General features: G+C 38.4%; 1 protein-coding gene across 1 annotated transcript in view; it reads left to right on the top strand.

The window, feature by feature from the left end:
* Positions 1–19,834, top strand: part of CNTN1 (contactin 1) — a 229,334-nt gene that overhangs the window by 59,969 nt on the left and 149,531 nt on the right. The window contains exon 2 of the mRNA XM_042018024.1: positions 8,517–8,563. The gene's annotated coding sequence lies outside the window, so the exon portion shown is untranslated. The remainder of the gene's footprint in view (positions 1–8,516; positions 8,564–19,834) is intronic.

The following is a 19,834-nucleotide window of genomic DNA, read 5'->3' as shown; positions in this document are numbered from 1 at the left end:
GCAGGGCAAGAGGAGCTGGAATTCTTACTGAGGCAAGAGAAGCTGCAGGATTCGTGTATCTAAGGCTTCTTCAGTCATCTGCTCATGCAGCAACTTATGTTGCTCTATGAGTATTTAAATAAGTGCAAAGAAAATTTGCTGAGTATTTTCTGGTTTAGTATGCATAGGTGAATTGTTAAGCAAGATGGAAACACAAGTCAGATATAAAAGAGGATATTTTCTTGCTAGTACAGTTAGAAGTATACTTTATTGTGTCTTGTACACAGGTACCTTTTCTTAATAAAAATATCTTAACAGTATTTCACAAATAAAAATGAAGTGCTTTTAATTTATTATGCTTTTAGCAGCTCTGTTCAGTGCCATGCACAATAAATAAAAACTAATACCCAAATACTTAGTTTACTTTTTTTTAGGTTATTTTATTGCATACAATTTAAGCACTAGTATGTTTATTCCTGAGGCTAGATACTTGTGGTAGTAGTATTTTGAATATCATATCTGATTTTGTCAGGCAAACAAATTAGTACCTTAAGGATATTGCAGAATTATTAGTGCTTTTGTTTTCCAATTTGAGTACTTTGACTCAGTAAGTTATTTAGGATCCTGCTACCTGACAGAAAATTTAAGGCAATGCTTCTCCAACTCCTACTAAAAATTGTTTGGTTGTTCCAAGGAGCTGATACAATGTCCTTTCTCATTTCATAAGCAGAGCTAGATTCAGATCTCTTTTTAGTTCTTAAGCATGCACTAACCAGCTGAAAAGCCTGTAATGAAGAATTGGATCATTTGTTTAATTGGTGTTCTGCATGATAGAAACAAGGGCAGATGCAACTCCTTGCTCTTCCCAGTAAATCCAGGCCTGTGGAACATACTTTGAAGTAGTGACAGTTTTATGTTCTGTGGAGTAAAAATTAATTACTCTTTCTAAACCAGATGAATTAGGGTTTAGAAGGTAATGCAGGCTGCCTCTGAAGCCCAGAAGTCAGGAATCAGGAAACTTAAATGATGTAGAACATGTAATTTTCTGCAATATTTCTTCCTATTGATTCCAGTGATAATTAAATATGAACCTTTTGGCAGTTCTCGGAACATTTTTATCAAATTCTACAGTGATGGATTGAAGGTCTCCATGTCCAGAGGTGAACAGGGTTGTTAGCATAACTCAGCCTGAGCTGGTTGAATGCACTTTGCTAACATTATTCTCGAGGGTAAAAGATGATTTTCCTTTCATGTACTAGGAGAAATACATTACAGATCTTTGACAACCCTAAATTTGGAGGGCCTTGATGAATTATTTGAGCTTGGTTCACTCTGGCAAACCTTTTTGATTTGATGCTTTTGGTTTCAGTAAATGCTTCTGTTGCAGCTATTTTTTCAAACTCTCCCATTATCTTGCAGAGCAAATACAGTAGTGATACTGATGCCTTTTCCTGGTCTTAAAATCAAGAATCAAACATGGTTAGAATGGAAAAAGGGGTTTTGCCTTGGTATTTATTTTAAGGATCCTTAGGTGCACACGTCCAGGTCAAGTGCACTGAAATGGACCCTGCAATGCACACACACGATAGCTTGGGTATAACATTATAGGTCTTACTAATTAGCACATCTGTCAAAGATTCCCGAGTGAGAGGCTTGAGTGAGCCCCCCTCCCCAAGGAACCTCCCCCTGGATGGTTCTATCTTAGTTTACAAATCGTGTTCTGGAGAGGACCTTGGGGTCTGGGGCTTTCTGATCCCTAACTATGAGGCTTCTAAGATGTTTAGTCTCTTAGCTTAACAAATAAGTCTAAGACTGCAGGCTAAAAAACACGAAGAATACAAAAACTATAAAAAGGTATATAAAAGAGGTAAAAAGAAAAGGCAAAAAGTCATCATGGCATCAATACAATACATGAAAATGAGGGAGTCAGTAAAGGTGATTTTTTCTACTTCCTGTTATGCTTTGTGTGAAATAGGAAAACACTTTTCGTATCTAGCCTTAACTGGGCTGGTAGTTGCTCTGGTCAATGGTGAAGAACATCCTTGGTATTAAATACTGGAGATACCTCCCTAAGCTGAAATACTGGTGCCTCACTGAAATACCACCTAATTCTTTATAAATGTACCCTTATGATGACCTAGTGCACAGAGAGATCTCACTTGTCTGGCTGTTACTGCTTCTGTGTGAATGAAGCTTGTTCACAGGAGTCTGAGTCATCTGTGGTTGGGACCCAACCCAGGTAAGAGCTATGTCATGGTTTAACCCCTGCAGGCCACCAAGCACCGGCAGCCTGGTAGGATGAGGGGCATAGAATCAGAAGAGTATAAGTAAGAAAACTTGTGGGCTGAGGTCAGGGCAGTTAATGGGTAAAGCCGAAGCTGTGCATGCAAGCAAGGCGAAACAAGAGATTCATTCACCACTTCCCCTGGGCAGGCAGGTGTTCAGCCATCCCCAGGAAAGCAGAGCTCCATCACAGGTAACGGTGACTTGGGCAGATAAACACCATCACTCCAAGCATCCTCCTCTTCGTTCTTTTTTCCCCAGCTTTTTATATGCTGAGCACAACACCACATGGAATGGGATATTCCTGTGGTCAGTTGGGGTCAGATGTCCTGGCTGTGTCCCCTCCATGTGCACCCCCAGCGTCGTCAATGGTGGGGGTAGGTGAGAAGCAGAAAAGGCCTTGACTCTGTGTAAACTCTGTTTGGCAACAGCTGAAATATCCCTGTGTTATCAGAACTGTTTCCAGCACAATTCCAAAACACAGCTCCACACCAGCTACTGTGCAGAAAATTAACTATCCCAGCCATAATCAGCACATGCTAGAACAGGAACACCTCACAAAATCTTACGCATCTAATGGTCAAAATACAATGTATAAGCAAAATCTATGGGTGTCCAAACATGCTCATTAGATCACTGAAATCCAATAACTAATAATCTAATTTTGTCCTTCAATGAACTGGCAATTTAAAGGTACAGGAATGTCAGCAAAGTCAGAGCTTGAAAATACCACTTAACAATAAATAGCACAAAGGGAATTTCTTGATGTTGACTCTAGAATAAAATCTACTGATTCCATATTGGTTACCATTTAAATATTCCCATATTTTTAGAGAAAATAATTTAATTGCCCAAATGTCAATAAATGGTATGTAAGTGGTGAGGGTAGCTATGAAATAGATGATTTTTGTTGTTTTCTGATGTTTCTTCAGCATTAAAATAGTATAGAAATGAGGGGGCTTGCAGTTTAGAGTGGTTCTAACTTGTTCTCTGCTAAGACATTTGGAATACGACATCTCACACCCAGAGGACGTTGCAAAAAGACTTTTAGTGTTTTCTAGTGCTGTAGTATGTGGTAAGATGGTAACTTACGTAACTGAACTTTATGTTATCACATGTTTTCTGGAGTAATACTAACAAAACCAGCTTGAAGATTCTCTAGAACAAAGGGTGGTTTAATCAAAAAAAGAAACTTTGTGTCTTTGTAAAAAAGCAAGCATCTTTGTTTTTCTTTTTTTTTTTAACCTCTTTTTCTATTTATAGCAACAGAAATTCATACTTACACTTAGCTTGCCACAGACAGATATTTTTGACCTTGCCAAAATCCATTTCTGTCTTGCATGAAGAAGGTTTTGAACAGAAATTCATATTCTCCAATAGGTAATATCATTGCCTTAAAGTGATTAGTTTAGAGATTTCTTAATACATGGAGGCGATCTCCTGCTGTGTTGTTTGGAATAGACAATATACTTTTCAAATGCAAATAGTTTATATTATTTCAATAATACTTTAATATGTTGGAAATCCTCTTAGCAACACTACAGATAAATTAGTGGTAGAATGATGATATAAAATGAATGACTTGCTATTGAAAGTGGAGGCAGCATCTGTGTGCTGTTTATATAGGCTCAGTTTCTGAAAAAGATTAAATAAGGTCTTGGTCCTGCATGATTACTTATGTGAATAAAGTTCCTGATATGTAAATTTTTTCAGGACAAGAGCCTTTGTAATTTCCCAGGCAGGAGCCATATCTCTCTCCATGCTTTGTGATACATCTCCAGTATGAATGCATAACTTATAATACTCAATTTTAATTCCTTGCGAAAGCAGTGACTTAAGCATCAGCTTAAGTCGGCTTAAAATCAGAATAAACAGGGAGCAAGCACTGCAGAGGCCCTTAGCACACTGACAGTGTTCTCTTTCGCACTGTTGACTTGTTTACAGCCTGGGTTTGCAATGGGCTTGTCTGTAGAAGGGCGAGACCTTGGATGTCTACTGCTCACAGATCTAGTTGCCCCTGTTTGCAGACCTCAATATTGAATGGAACAGCCTGCAGCCAGCCATGATGAGATCTTGCTGTGATTAACCAAGGCAATTTTAAAATTTAAAGCAATTTTAAAAATTGCTTAACCTCACTGTAACTTGATGGTGGCAGCTGGACCTGTGTTTTTTGATACCTTTTGCAGCAGCTCTGCTGAAGGCAAGCAGGGCTCTGGTGCACAGCCTGGGACTGCAGGGGCTGTGCCTCTGTTACAGGGACAGAGGGAGTGGTGAGTGATGTGAGGAGCTAAGGTTTATCTTTAGCTATAGTCTTAACTTTCTAATCAAAATACAGCTGTTATGTCAGTCCAACTCGCTACAGTTACTGATACAGTTATTACACAGACTTTCTAGTATGTGTTCTGTTCCCTGGTGTACGCTCACCCTTTCAGCATCCTTTGAGTCTGCAGCCTGGTGGTGTCAATACTTCTCAAGGACAACTGGAGGGGCAGATAGATGAGTGAGGTTATGATGAGTCAATTGCACACTGGTGCAAGGATGAGTGGCATGTTAATGGGGGGGGGGTCCCCTACTGCTTTCTCATAAATCCACTTAGAGACATTTTTACAAGTTTTCTAGCACAGCTGGCTTACTTGCACTTTCTTAATTGATTCCTAGTTCCACATCTTACTTTTTCTTCTGTTTACTGCTGCTAAAAATGATTTTACCTGACTCACTCCTTTACACTGTGACTTATATTTTCTGGCTCATGCCTTTGATATTTTCCTGTGTCAGCGTTGCGCTACGCTTTGGGGGTTTTTCTAGGGTTGTAGATAATTCTGTGATTGGAAATTTTTTACACTAGTAAAAATTGCATACCTTCCTGTGAATGCACCTGTTTTTCAGGTGAATCTAAGCCTGGCTTTCAGCATTTGAGGTGAGTTAGGTTAACATCTGAGTTTAAGGAAGACTGGTGTGACTTCTACAATAGTCCCAGAAAGAGCTAAGAAAGAGCTAAGCTACATAATCTTTGTCCAGTTTTCAAGCTTTTTTTTTTTTTTTTTTTTTTTTTTTATTTGGTATGTGAAGGACATGTAGGAAAGGCCGTATGTGTGGGAAGAAGAAAAGAGGTACTTAAAAGGATTAGGTGAAATTGCAGAGGAAGACTTTATGGAAGGGTAGCAAATTATCACTTACAGTTTGACTAAGATACTAGAAAAATATCAGAAGTCCTTACTGTTCCGAGTCAGAACTGAAATTTTAATGCAATTTATACCTTTAGAAATGCTTTGTCTAATGATTGGTACCAAGATCATTTTTTTAGTGTGACAAACTAGCATACTGATTTTTCAATTGAACCTTAATGTCTCTAGATAGGCAACAGCTTTGTGTATCTTTGAAACTTGGAATATCTAAGCTCCTTGACATGCACAAAAACAATGCATGTTTTTTATTTATGAAGGATTCTGTGTACTGTATTCCCAGCCAGAAGCCATTCCTAAGTAGATCATAGAGATACAAGTATCTTTCTGATACAAACAAAGTAATCGTCTTTCAGCTTGGTAAAGTTCTTATTTTCCCTGTGTTTCTTGTCCATGGATGATGTTTTGCATGACATACTCCTCCTATAGTGTCCTCCACAATGGATTCATATATATGAAAAATACTACAAAAGGGCTTTTCTCTGAGTGGAGGTTAATTATAATGGCTTTTTTTACCATTGCTGTGCACAGCCAGTGCCTGGTGCTGAACTGATGGGTTCTTCTGATTAGCAAAGTCTGAAAGTGGTGTTTTCAAGGTCTCCTTATGATTGCTTAGGCATTATTGAGTTCAGCAGTAATCTTTATCCATCACCGCTCTCTTGCTTCACAGTGTGATTGAGGCTGAAGAAGTGAAGATGTTCTAAAATTCTGTGTATTTTTCTATAAATTTTCATGTACAGAGATTTGTGCAAATCACTACAATCTACTATGAATGGTAAAAGGGGGTAAAACTGAAAAGAAAAAAAATCTGCCTGTCTTCATTATGTTATGAGCTAAAATTATCAAATCATATTTTCATGACACCTGATGCAATATTGTGAGTCCTTGTAAAATGAATACCATCACTTTCCCAGCTTGCTCAGTGGCTCAATTCGGGTACCAATAGATAGAAATAGTGAGACTTCCTGTGCTGTTGCATAAATATGAAAGAAGAGTAGGGCTTGATGGTTCCCAGAGTTTTCTGTGGAAGATGGCTTATTTAGTCATGAGGAGTGAATCTTGCTGGAGCATCTCCTTCCCTCTGCTGTGCCCTGGCAATTGGGGAGCTGCTGAGCCGTGAGGACTAAATTTGCTGGTGATTTCTGTAACCTTTTTTTTCTTCTTACATTGCACAGCAGTCATAAGCCTCAGTTGAAATAAATGAATGTAAATCTTTTAACAACAAGTGCAGAGTTTGGTGTAAAATAAAAGGATGATAGAATATAATATATAGAAAATTATAGAAAGACTATTGCTTAGTAGTGTTAGGAAGTTTCACTGAATATGGTAGTAAATAGTTCTCAAGCCTTTGCTTTAGAAAAATACATAGTTAGCCTAGAGAGCTCTAATAAGAAATTGACATTCTTCAAATGCTTGCCATTTCAGAAAACCATTCAAACTTTGATGTTGGATTTTTTCTGTTTTAATTTATTTTCCAACCCAACTAATCAAGTATGAAGCAATCATATAAACCTTTTATTTAGAGATGAAGGAATGACAGAATATATTGCATTATTCTGATGGTGCACTAAGTAACTTGTTCCTCCAAGAACTCCCTACTTGAGATAAATGTCTTTCTTGAAAACCAGTTTTCAGAGTTACTAAGACTTCTGACCATGCAAATATGTACTCAGCAAGGTAGTGAATGGAGAATAAACCTTAGGCATGGCAAAATGAGTCTTTTTGTGTCTGTGGCTCTGTAAGAGTAGTTAAAATTATTAAAATTATTTTTGTCCACATAATCTCAGCTGTAGTTTACAATGAGGTAGAAATAATAGAAATTTTATAGATGGGAAATACTCTGATATTCTGCCCATGTCAGCAGCAGCAGAAGGATTAAGCCCGGGTGTCTTAACACGTACACTAACTTATAAATAGGGAGAAGGGATGAGCCTGAAAGTACAGTCATCATCTTCTTCTCTCAGCACAGTGAAAAGTAGTACAGTAAGTCAGAGTACAAGAGAAACAGAGTAACAAGCACACCTTGACTAAGCTACCTACGGAGTGATAGAGCTTTGGAGCGTGACTGCTTGGATTTTTTATGTCACCCATAGAATTAGCAACTGGACTTTATATGTCTAGAAAAATTCCATATCTCACATACTTAAATCATTAACCTTTTGGCTATTAGCACAAATAAAAAATCCTATTTATAATATGGGTGAACTACAGTTCCGAAAGGAAATACAACAGAGGTAGGAGTGAGCTGGAAATCTGTTAATTTCTGTTCATTTTATGTAGCCAATTTCTGAAGTGAGTACTCTGTATTATGTGATGGTTGGGGTTGCTGTAGATCTCGTAAGCGTTTAAAAATTGCAAGTAATGCCACTGTAGTGTAGTTCCTACCTTTGATCCACTGATCAAGATGTATAGTGGCTGTCACTCCCAAACTGCTAAGAGAAGCAGTTGAGATTTGGAGGTAGTTTGACAGCATCTACAGCTATGAATCAGAAAAGAGTTGGGACAAAGAAGTTATGCCCAAAGTTGTGTACTGTTTGTGGGTTTTTTTCTGGAAGGGCTTGCCAAAATTTGATGGATGGAAACAAAGGCAAGGAGGGGTCAGAAGAGATACCACAGAGAGAGGAATTATGTGTTACAGAAATAAGGAGTTTGGTGATTGTATACCAGCCTGTGTTGGAGCAGGCATCTCAGTGTAACTTACTGCAGGAGAGAGCTCTAGGATCAAGTTTTTCTGATAAGGTACTAATAACTTGGAAAAGTACCTAAATCTGCACCCAAGCCAATTTGTAAAGGCAGTCTATAATAGCTTCTTGTGTAATCAGGAAAAATAAAACCATACAAATTTACTCCGTTTTTAAGGTTTTATTTTAGTAGAATTTTATGGCTATGTCCTATCTTTATACAAAAAAGTGGCTAACTGGAAACCCACATATCTATGAATGCTGGAAACATCTGGGAAATATCTGATTGTATGAGAACATTAGGAAAATATTCATAACAAATTCTAACAATTGGTAACTGAAAAACTGAGGATTGAGCAAACAACTGAACCCTGTTTTTATTCAATTCTAGATAATTGCCTCTGGATCTGCAGTGAAACAGAGTCTATCTTATTAGAGGTTGGTAACTTTTATTTTTTCAGCTTTTACATACAATTTTAAAGTAATCTTTCTGAGAGACTGAACCTTGGTGTCTTTGACATACTGACAAGCTGTTTTGTTGAATGTTTCTGTAGGACTGGATCCAAGGGATCTGTATAATATAAGCAAATGACAGTAATTCTTCATATTCATTGCAGTTTGGGGTTTTTTGTGAAATATCTCCTTGAATTTCTGTTTCACATACTGCTTCAGTTAATTGTAATTTAACAAACAAATTAATGTGGATGAGATTAAAGTTTTTAGTCATCCTTAGCTAAATTCTCTGACAAATAGCACAAAAATCTCCAGTTTTACTGTTTAATTTGTTCTTACAGAGTCAAATATTTATCTGGATCTTTTTTCCATTTCTAAATTACAATGACGTGAGTTTTTGTCTATATGACAGTATATAGATTATATACTATGTCATTAATATAAACATATAGTATGACATGACTGTTCAATGCTACTGAAATGGCATACATTTGTGGCATGATTTCAGTCTTTGGACCTTGATTTATCACATAATTTCTGGAGAGAGCTAATTCTTCCATTAAGCTGTTTTTATTTACATTCTATAAAACTGGTTTCTACATTAACAAAGATGTAAGTGCAGCTTATTAATAGTTATTTGTGATTCTGGTTGTCTGCTCAGAGTTCTGGAAGTTTGGCTATGCCTTTCCATTTGGATTATGAGTATGGCATCATACCGCACTGTATTAGTTCCAGTCCTTACACAGTTATGCTTAGGCTCTTAGTATGATTTACATACAAGTGAAGCTTCTTACCAGCCAGATCTGTGGGAGCCAATAGTTGGCCTTGTGGTGTGTTTCTCAAACTTGCAGCAATGCACACTGCTGCAAGTAGATGTTCATAGGAGTTCTGCCCTCTGTGCTTACAAGGACATCTTTTTTCTGTGGGACAAATATTTATGAGACAGATCTTTCATTCCTGAAACCTGTGCCATACCTGAGAAGAGATCCATGAAATTGTTCAGACTCCTTTTCTGAGAAAGAGTTTATCCACCTTTGTTGCATTGTTCTTCACACTCAGTTTTCCAAGTACATGTTATACTTTCCTTACCAATAAACCCATAACTGGCATGGTACATACTGTTGCTCTCTTATTAAAGAACTGCTTACTGTTCTGTATGAATGAACTCGTGATCCCAGGAGCAGCTGGATATACCTGATGCTTTTTGTCTCCATTCAAAATGGCCACAATCTCCTGCTGTTTCTAATTTATTTCTGTCATCAGTAAAGATGAATATTACTTTTATTCTTTGGCTGGGAACAAAAAAAGCAAAATAAAGGACAAAGGTCCTTACAGAGGTGTGGGAGGTGTAAGTGCAGGAGTGAGCACTTCCCTGCAGTGGCAGATAGTATTGCTTAATCTCCTGCTGGCAGAGGGCACCTGCCTGCAAGCTCATCAGGTAGTGCTGTGGGTCTGTGCAGCTGCGCTGAGCTGCAGGTCAGGAGTAATGTAATTCAGTACTTTTCCCCAGGGAAGGAGGCAGCTGGGAGTAAGCCACCAGTCTCCTGCACAGCTCTCTCCTGAGTTCCTGGGATGCAGAGAGGGAGCAGGTCACATGCTAAGCATATAGCTCTGATCACCATCTTTAGACAGTGCCTGTCATGTAAAATGACAGAGAGGCTGGGGGTAGGGTGGCACAGCTGGAACCCAACACTGCAGCCTCCCTGTTACTCTCTGACCTTGTCCTGGGGTGACCTTATGGGATTAGCCAGCGTTTGTAGGATCTGCCAGTCATTTGTGTTTTCTTCAAGTCTGAGAGAGATGCTGAGCCATGGTGAGCTGCCACAGAGGAGCACTCTCTGCTAGAACTCAGCACTGAGGCCAAGGCTGCAGGAAAGTGGCACAAGGTGCCTGCCTGTTGTGTGCCTCTCTCACTGTCTGACTCATAGACATGATTCTGTGATAAGACCAAGCACGATGACTCTCATGTATTTGAAGAGAAGATTGAGATGCAAGTATGTAATTTTTCAAGTATTCAGCAGGAGTAATGGAGGTGCGTTAATTATTGCATAAACTGTAGCATCTCATCTAGAAAGCTCTTTGAGGTATGCTATGAGCTAATTAAATATCCAGATATTCAAAAATAGCGCGTTTCATATATAGTTTCATATATAATTCATATATTTCTGTGAAGCAGTGCAGTCTTCTTCATTGCAATGCCTCTAAGAATGAAAGATTAGCTCTGTCTGGATATAACTGTTACTTCCAACTAAATACTTGCCAACAATCTTGCAGAATTCCTTTTGGATATTTTCAAATGACCACAGTCAGTTCCAATAATCATTTCCCTGGAAAGGCCTTCATAGGATAGATTCTGCTTATTATACATTAATTTCTATAACTATGCATCTGCCTTTTATACTGGAGGCATTTTCAAATTACTGAAGTATTTTAAGATGCTCTTGGTAAAGAGCTAAGCAAAGTATAAAGGCCAATCTGTTTTCCGCATAGTAGATTGTTGTTCAAGAGTTTGTGCCAGCCAGTACAGAGTGCAGTCATATCTTACTCCTCTCAAGAGAGATGAATTTCTCAACTGCTTCAGCTCCTGCTGCTCCACATTCTTATCCTTGTATGGGTGGAGTGGTCTGCTCCTCTTGTGGAGCAGACTGGCAGAAATTTAAATTACAGCGTTTTGCTCTTGATGAAAGATCTTCACCTGTGAGCTGTTTTGGATATGCACCAGTTTTCCCAACAGTGCAGTTAATTGCGCTTTTGAGATTTTTGTGTTTAAAGAAAAACCAAAGTATTAAAAAATGCCCTAGGGTATATCACCATGTCCCGCCCCCTTAGGGAGGAGGAGAGAAGATCCAGCAGGCAGGAACTGTGCAGCAAGATTGATTTATTTAATTATTTTACAAACTCTTTTATAGACTTTTTCTTCATAGTCTAATTGGACAAGGATCATCCACCCCTTGGGGGTTATTGGCTAAAATCCTAAAACATCCATTGTCAAAATATTTTTGTACTATACTATAAACAAGACTGTTCAAGGCTGCAGGTGTTTCATTGTTTACCGAACTCTGCTGCCTCTTCCGTGAGAGAGAAAAGTCTCTCATGGGCTTAGAAAATAGCAAGAAAATCCTTGCTAGCAGCATTTTTGTATCCACACCAAAGGATTTTTTTTTTCAATAGCACTGTGCACAGTAGTATCTTATAAAACTGCTTTATATTTGCAGAAATGGAGTTATTGATTGATACAATGATACACTGCAACAGGCCAGGTAATTTATCTTGCCATTTTTCTGTTGAGAAAATTCTGTTTAGGGTTATAATTTACTCAGGTGTTTGACACAGTAGGGACTGCGAAAAGATGAAGTATGTCCAGCTAAGATTGCCTGAATCAACTGTATTTCTGTCTTCAACTACTTTTCTTGTGAAATAGGTAGGACTGTGTGCCTTCAACATTTAATTTTTTTAAAATTTGTGTTTGCAGCTACATGCGTACTTCAGTGTAGCTACTGCTGCAGCTTCTTAACATGCCTGAGTACTTTTGCACCCGCTTGGGGTTAAAATGTGACTGGTGTATTACTGACAGGAACCTCCCAAGTGCTACTGCCACTGGTGACAAAATCCTTTGACTTTGGTAGGGCAGTATTGAAGCACATATGTAGCTATTGCAATGCAGTGAGTACAATCATTATCAAACCAGCAGCAAATACTGGCCATCAGACATAGATATTTCTGAATTGGGGGTGTCCAGAGAAGTCTTTGGTAGAGTAGGTCACAAAAGCCAGTAGCCTTGGAGGAAACACAGTAACTGAAGTAACAGAGATGGTGTATACAAGTTCCTAAAATAATCCAGAAGCCCTTCATTTGCAAAAGAAAATTAAACTGTATTTTGCCCAGAAGAAGCACTGTTTGCGTAAACTGCATAATTTATTGTAGATTAGGAGCAGAATACTTGCAGGTGCTCAGAATGTTTTCCTTGTTCATGTGTCAACACTCTGCACTCCCTAGCCAGAGGCAGTGGGAGGAAGATTATCCAGATATTTGTTTAGCCAGCCGCTGGTATTGATGCTGGGGTCAAACACCACCCCCTTTTCTTGAGGAGGGATGGGTCTGTGGCAAGCACTTAGATCACGGGTGTGGTGAAATCTATTTGAATCAAGGCAAGACATTAATGCACTTTTATGTGTTGCCATTTTTCCCAAGTAAATAAAAAGTGGTTCGTATGGATGAAAATAGAGTGTGCCAAATGGCCTTGCAGGACTCTGACATCTTTGATATGTGACTTTTCACTCTGCATCAAGAACAGTGTGTATTTCTCATTACAAAGAGACTAACTCTGCAAAATAGTGCTTACTGGACCTTCCAATAATTATGCAAAGCAGTTGTTACTTGTAGATTTTAAGACCCAAAAGCAATTACTAGGTAGTTGCAGACCACAGAACCTTTCCTTGATACAGACATTAATTTGAAATGCATGGGTTTTTTTTAAAGATGTCTCAGTTAGATGCTCCATTTGTTGATACTTGCATTACTAAAAATGCTTATTCACTAAAAAGGGACTTGAGATCACAGATTAATGTTTACACTACAGACTTTTTGAATAATAGGCTGTATGAATCCCACCCAAAACCCATTGTGGATAGTATGAAATCTGTTATTGTCTGCTGGTATTTGCGGAGTATACAGTTTCATCTTAGCTTTCTTTTGATTAACCAGATAGGTTAAAATTCTTCAGGTCGTGTCTGAGGGAAGTTTGACAACTGTGACTAAATAGAAACTTTTCTTTAGTCTTAAACATTTTTTTGAGGTGTTGATTCAAGGACTAAATGCAGAATACTAGTAATGACTTCACTAACATCATGTACTGTCCTAATTAAACCAAATACAAAAGCATAAATTACATATTCATTCTAAGAATATTTATGTATTGGTATATAATTCTCCTGTTTATCACTTCAAGGATGACTAAAACTGCGCACCAGAAGTGCACCTTCAGCTGGTTTCCTGGTCCTTGCTGAGTTTGCTTGAGAGTTTTTTGGGATATAGCTCTCCATTTTAAAGATAAGATTTCATGCTTAGTCTTCAAAATAATACCATTCTAAAATTGAAAAAGAATAGCAGAAGCACAGTACTTTGTAAGTGAAAGCTGGACAACAATCTGATCCAAAAATGAATTATAAATGACTCAAAAGTGCATACCTGATTTTGCAGATGAGGTGTAACAAATTGCTGAGTTACATGTGCTCTGCTAATCCTGCATCATGGTAATTTAAGCAGCAGTGCTGCTAACAGTTCCTTATCTCTTTCTAATGTCATCTGCATACACCTACATGTCTATACACACATATATTAATGCATATACACGGACAAGATAGATTTTAATGGAATTGTTCTTTTCTGGATGATACCCATTTTAGTCACTCTGGTGGATGCAGTAGGATGGGATATTTGATTGCTCTCACAGAATAAGCTTCAGAGAATCTCAATAATCTCCTTTGAAGTATTTGGCTAATACAGAGTGTATCCTGGCTACTATTTTAACCTTTGGAAGTTTCTCCAAAACATATTAGCATCTCTCTTGAAATGAAGAGCATTGAAAATGCCAGAACAACATCAAGATTTGAGCAATTGCTTCTTCAAATTAGGTTATGACTCACAGTGATACTGCTGAAGTAGCATAGAAAAATCTCATATTAGTTGAAATAATGGTGTGAAGAGTTCAGCTTTTGGGTGTGCATCATGTGTGGACAGGAGAGACACCATCTGCTGTCTACTCTATGCTGTTCTGATGAGAAGAGCTGTGTGGGGAGCTGATGGGAAAGCAGTAAGTCTGTTTTGGCAGCAGCCAGGTCGGCTGTTCTCCCAGGAGATAAGCTATAGGATAGATAATGGATCAGAAAAGTGGCTTCCAGAGCTGGAGGTGAGACTGGTGTTAGCTGGATTGGCTGACGTTCTTGATAGACTTGAGTCTGCCATCACCAGAGTCTCTAACTACAGAGCACTTCTGGAGAGGCAGTCACATTTTTCATCTGAGTAGTGGCAAAGGAAAACTGCTTTGCCAAGAAAATATTGCTAGAGGTATTCTTCTCTGCAGAAGCAAGAGGGATGGTGGCCTGCAGGGACTTCTTGTTTTTACTAGAGATAACTTCATTTTGAAACTTGAATTTGTTTCTAGAGCTCTGTCAAAAATAGGTATTCAAAGTATGAAATTGTGCAAGGTGGTGTATGTATACTGCTGAGGGATACAAACTGATCTAGATGGCCCGAGTGTTTCCTATCTCTATTTTTCTGTTATGATTTTTTGTTTTATTCTTCTCCTTTCCATTTTACGTCATTTTTCTTAGCTCAGTTTTCTCTTTCTGTCACTGTTTCAATCCTTCTGGAGTACTAGCTTCCACTCAAATCCAATTATCTGACATTAGAAAAAAGAATTTTAGGCCCACCAGCCTAAACCAGCCATTAAACTCCCACCAGCCATTATTTTCTTCACTTAGGCTTGCCTAAAGAAGCCAAAGAAGACTGAAAGTATGGGCTCTTTAACCACATCTACCCATTACAGATCTCACAGATTCCTAGCAGCCTGTTCATAACCATAGCAAAAAATTAGCCAGTCCAGTAATCTTATAAGCAGGGAGTAATTTTCTTTTATAAAAAATCATAGGTATGGAGCAATGAGGGTGACCAACTCACCTGCTACCGTCTCTCTACCAGGTCTGCACAGGAAAAAGAGATAATGGCAGCAGGTGCCAGCACATTACTTTATGGCCATAGACTTGATTGCGTCTTGAAAATGTTCCTTCTTCTATTTCACAACAGAGTTTGAAGATGAAACTATTCTTCTAAATTAAAATTCTCTTCTATAGCCACAACATACAGTGAAGTTAATAAAGGATTTAATCTTAAATTAAACAGTAAAAGAAACCAGTAACAATGGTATATGTTTCATTTCATGGTGGTTAAGGAGAGTCAGCCTTATTTCTATTTCAGTTATATTTTGAAGTTCAAACTCTGGTGAAAGCTGTGGCTTGTGATTGAAATCTCCTTCTTGCTTAGGCTGTTGAGCCCTGCTCCCTTTTTTGGCTGCGTGCATGTCTTAGGTATGTTCCACTTGTGTATGTCTGTGTGTGTGTGTGTGTGCGCGTGCTTTTATGTGCCTGCAACATTACTTTACAAAATTCCCATTATTGGTTTTTGTAGTGAAATTCAGTTCAGCAATGCTGAACCAACTGGTCACATTCTTGTGTGGAGAAGTCCTGGAAGAGTGAAATGTACAGTATTGATATTTCAGGCCTACTGTTTAGGAAGTTCAAGTATTAGGTGCTTCAGTAGACCACATGTGATTAGAGTACATTCCTGAGCTGCATTAACTTGCTGTCAGTTACTTGCCTCCTGATTTCCAGTTCTTAGAGAAACTGTCTTGAAGATCATATTTAAGGTGTGGGATGCAACCTGTGTATTTCTGATCTCGTTTTATAGAAAATGGAAAACCACACTTTTCAAAGTGAGTGATGTTTGTGCAGGCTGGGAATATGTCTGTGTGAATTTGGCATTGGTTCTGCGAGCAGCATCTTTACCACAATCTCTGTTTTGACAGGAGGCTTTCATTTAGCTTTGTATAGTCATTTCAGAAGAGGCATTTGCATGTAATAGCCAAACTGCATCTGGGAAATTGTGACAGGAGCAATCAGCCTGTGGATGTTCTTACAGGTAAAACAAGTAGGTGGTTGCCAGCAACACTGCACAGTCTCACAGAGCAGGGCTGGGAAGGAGAACCTGGAAATTCCTTGTGAGAAGTGCAGAAACCAAGAGGTTTCAAATCAGAGGGATTTTTCAGAAGCTTTCCCTGAATGGAAACCACCTGAAGCAAACAAGGAGAGTTGTTTGTCCAAAGTGCTCAAACCAAACCTGGGCTAATTGTTTTTCAGAGGTGTAACTAAGAAGAGAATGAACAGTCATGTAGGTTGTAGGAAGGAAATATTTAAGCAATGCTGGGTCTTAAAGAGCAGAATTTCAGAGACTTGAGATTCTGGTGTAAGCCGGTCCACCCCTGGGGAAGGCATGGAAAAGACAGCAGTAGGGTGGGCAAGACATGAATCCTGTTTGACCTTTGCTTTCAATACAGAGTAAAACTAAAGCTTTTTTATATTCATGATAAAATTTAAGCAAGAAATAGAAGCTGTGAAGACTCATGAGTGAGTGGCTAACAGAACAGCTCTTGGAGCTGGCTTGTGAACCACTCCAGCTCCTTGCTCTGCCTGGTTTAGACACAGGCCTGGGACTGTGTTCAGACATACCTGTGGTACCAACTACTGTCAGTTCGTACTCCAGCTGCTCAGCCCTGGAGGTGTGCAAGGATCAGAGCATCTCATCACCCATTTAGATTGGTTTCTGTTTTGATGAGAACCTACAGCTGAAAAAAAAAATCATTAATACAATTCAAATACGTTTGGGGACTTATTTCACACATGAACACATCATAGATATAAATTATGGTGTGCAGGGTACATATAAAATTCAAGCTAAACATTGTAGGATAAACTTTTAATGTATATTTAACTGTATTATGACAGTCTTATGTTACATAACTCAATAAATTTAATAAGCTACTGAAATTTTCATAGAGCCTGTGCTGCCAGCACTGCTAATGTGATGGAACTTTAATTTGGCATAACATTTCACTGTTTCGTAAGGAGACAAGGATTGCACAACCCCTTTCTGCCTGCCAGTCCTTTACATCAGGTTTGGAACTGCTGTACTGGCTCCCACTAATAGGAGGGAGGTTTTCCGCAAGCCTTGAAGATAATTAAGTTCGTACAAGTTTCACAATGTCCGTGGCTCAGTAAAGAGGAAAAACCCAAATCAGTGCCCTCCTGAGTGGAAAACTGTTATATATTTTCCTTGGCAGCAATCAACATGTACATACCTCCAGGCTAAGCAGAGCAGGTGGTGTCTCCTTCCCAGAAGAGATGTCAGAAAGTACATGTGCTGGGAGAGAAGCTGAAATTACTTTGTTTAAGGAGCATGAGAGAAGTAGGACTACAGTCTGTAGGAAATCTTGTTTCATTACATCCGTTGGCCGCAGAACAAATAATTATATATTTTTTTTCATTTCACCATTCATGTTTCAGTAACTTAACAAATAACATAATTACTGAATTCACCAAATATGCAGTTTTAGAGATAAGATGCCTCAGAGATGAGAATGAGTGGGAAATTGAGTCTCTGTACATTTATGCTTAATGTAGATAAAGCTATTTTGCTTCATATTTTATCTTTAGAAGTATTAGCTGTGAACCATTTTTTGGTTTTGTTCTCTGACAGTAGTCTGAGATACAGCTCACCTATCTGATGTACAGCTTCAGAAATACTTTTGTCTGGTCTTTGAACAGATTAACATTAGTCCTTATTGAAATACGGTAAGAATGTCACTCCAGAAGACCATTAAAAAAACCCAGATTTTTTTATGGAGTCACAGTGAATTTAAGTACTTCACCATTGGTGTTATTTTGAGAGCTAGTAATTTATGTTCTTATTTTTCTAGTATCAATATATTTACTTTTACTGTACTGTGACAAAAGGATTTGAGTCCTTTGAATAATTTTGAAAAACAAAGCATAACATTAGTTCAGAAGTTCTGCTTTTATAAAAGCTGGAATGGCCTTTGGTGTCAAGCCAGAACAAAGAAAAGGAAATCAAATAATGCATCTTAGCCAGGCTGAGTGAGGAAAAAAGCCATTATGAGTGCTGTAAAGTTTGTTAAATTTGACATCTGACCGGCAGTCAGAGATGTAGGTTCCCAGTATGGAGAGATGCGACTGCCACTGGCCTGCCTTTATCCTCCTTGAGTCACCAGTGTGCCAGACAGCTAATCAGAGAGCCTGTGGTAAGATAAGGGACACAGAAAAACTGGTATTGCACATAGAGGATTTTTTTAGAGTTTTAATTAAAAGAGGAATGTTTTGAATGAACTGTGAAGAAATAGTGCAAAGAAGAGGACCTAGGATCAAAACCCAGGCCAAATGATCTGTCAGCGTAAAGGCATAAAAGCATCTGGAGGAACAGGTTAGACAATACCTTCAAAAATACGAATAGGTAGACATTTTAGAGAAGTGTTTTGATGTACAGGTGAATTATTTTGCAAACTAGTTGTTTAGGACATTTTATTTTGCACATGAAATACTTCCAACTAAGGTAGAATTGGAGAACTACAATTAGATTAACAGAAGTTGACCAATAAAGTTGCACCAAAGTTTTCAAATAATATTAATGAAGAAGTGACATAGTAATCATTATTTCAAAAGTATTTTAAAATTAATAAAAGGAAACATATTTTGCAAAATTATTTATTGGCGTTATCACCACATCTTATTATATAGAAAGATGTTAACAAAATTCCAAAGAACAGCCAAAGATTATTGATAGCCCCGATAGAGGATAAGAGGAATACATTTCTTTCTGTTTCAGGGCAGAAAGTTAGAAAAGGTTAAGGACAAAGGTGTTCATTAGGAAATCCAAACACTTTTCTCTTTGGGCTCCTAGTTGCCGCTCTTAGGATGTTGGATTAGATTAAGCTAAGCTTTGGATAGCTGCAGTAGTTATGCCATCTGTGGTATACTCCAAAATCCTCATCTTGGGATACACGCACACTCCAACAGTCCTCACCTGTCATACTTTTAATTTAGAGGATCTCCTTAAATACAATGTGGCTTCTTTCTAGCCTTCATTTGTTAGGAAAGTGATGCACCTCGAGAGGAGAGGGGAAGAAGAAAAGGCAGTAAAGAGGAGTTATCATTCAGGTATCATCTCAAATCAGGACATAGCTGGAGCGTGGCATATAATGTAAACATAGTCATAAAACAGGGAATACAGTTTGTTTTGTATGAGCCAGCCTATACCACTGCCATGGCATGTTCAAGATGTTAGATATGTTTGTGCCACCAGTGCAGATGTGGGAAGGACTGTTATGTGAACTTGCAGCGCAACACCCACATCAGATACTGGGCTCTCCCAGCAGGCTGGGGACAGGTCACCTGCTGCTGCTTCCAGAGCTAGCTGAGTACATGGCATATAGATAAACTTCACAACCTAGACTGTCACCCTGCTTTTCTTTGTAAAGCATTTGTGTCAAGTTTGGGAGCTGTATAGAAGAACATATAATTAGTGAAATGTTTTTCAGTGGTGGTGTGGGGATTTTTGCTTTTATTCCATTTGGTTTCTGAAACCACTAGGATTAACCTTCAGCCTGAATGAGTCAGGCAATCCACTTAT

Source organism: Corvus kubaryi, unplaced genomic scaffold (assembly GCF_017639235.1).
Source record: "Corvus kubaryi isolate FWS band 111438036 unplaced genomic scaffold, C.kubaryi_AGA036_p1.0 137, whole genome shotgun sequence".
In the NCBI taxonomy this organism is placed as follows: Eukaryota; Metazoa; Chordata; class Aves; order Passeriformes; family Corvidae; genus Corvus; species Corvus kubaryi.
The sequence above is the reverse complement of the archived record's forward strand: the minus strand, read 5'-3'. Positions and strand labels throughout refer to the sequence as shown.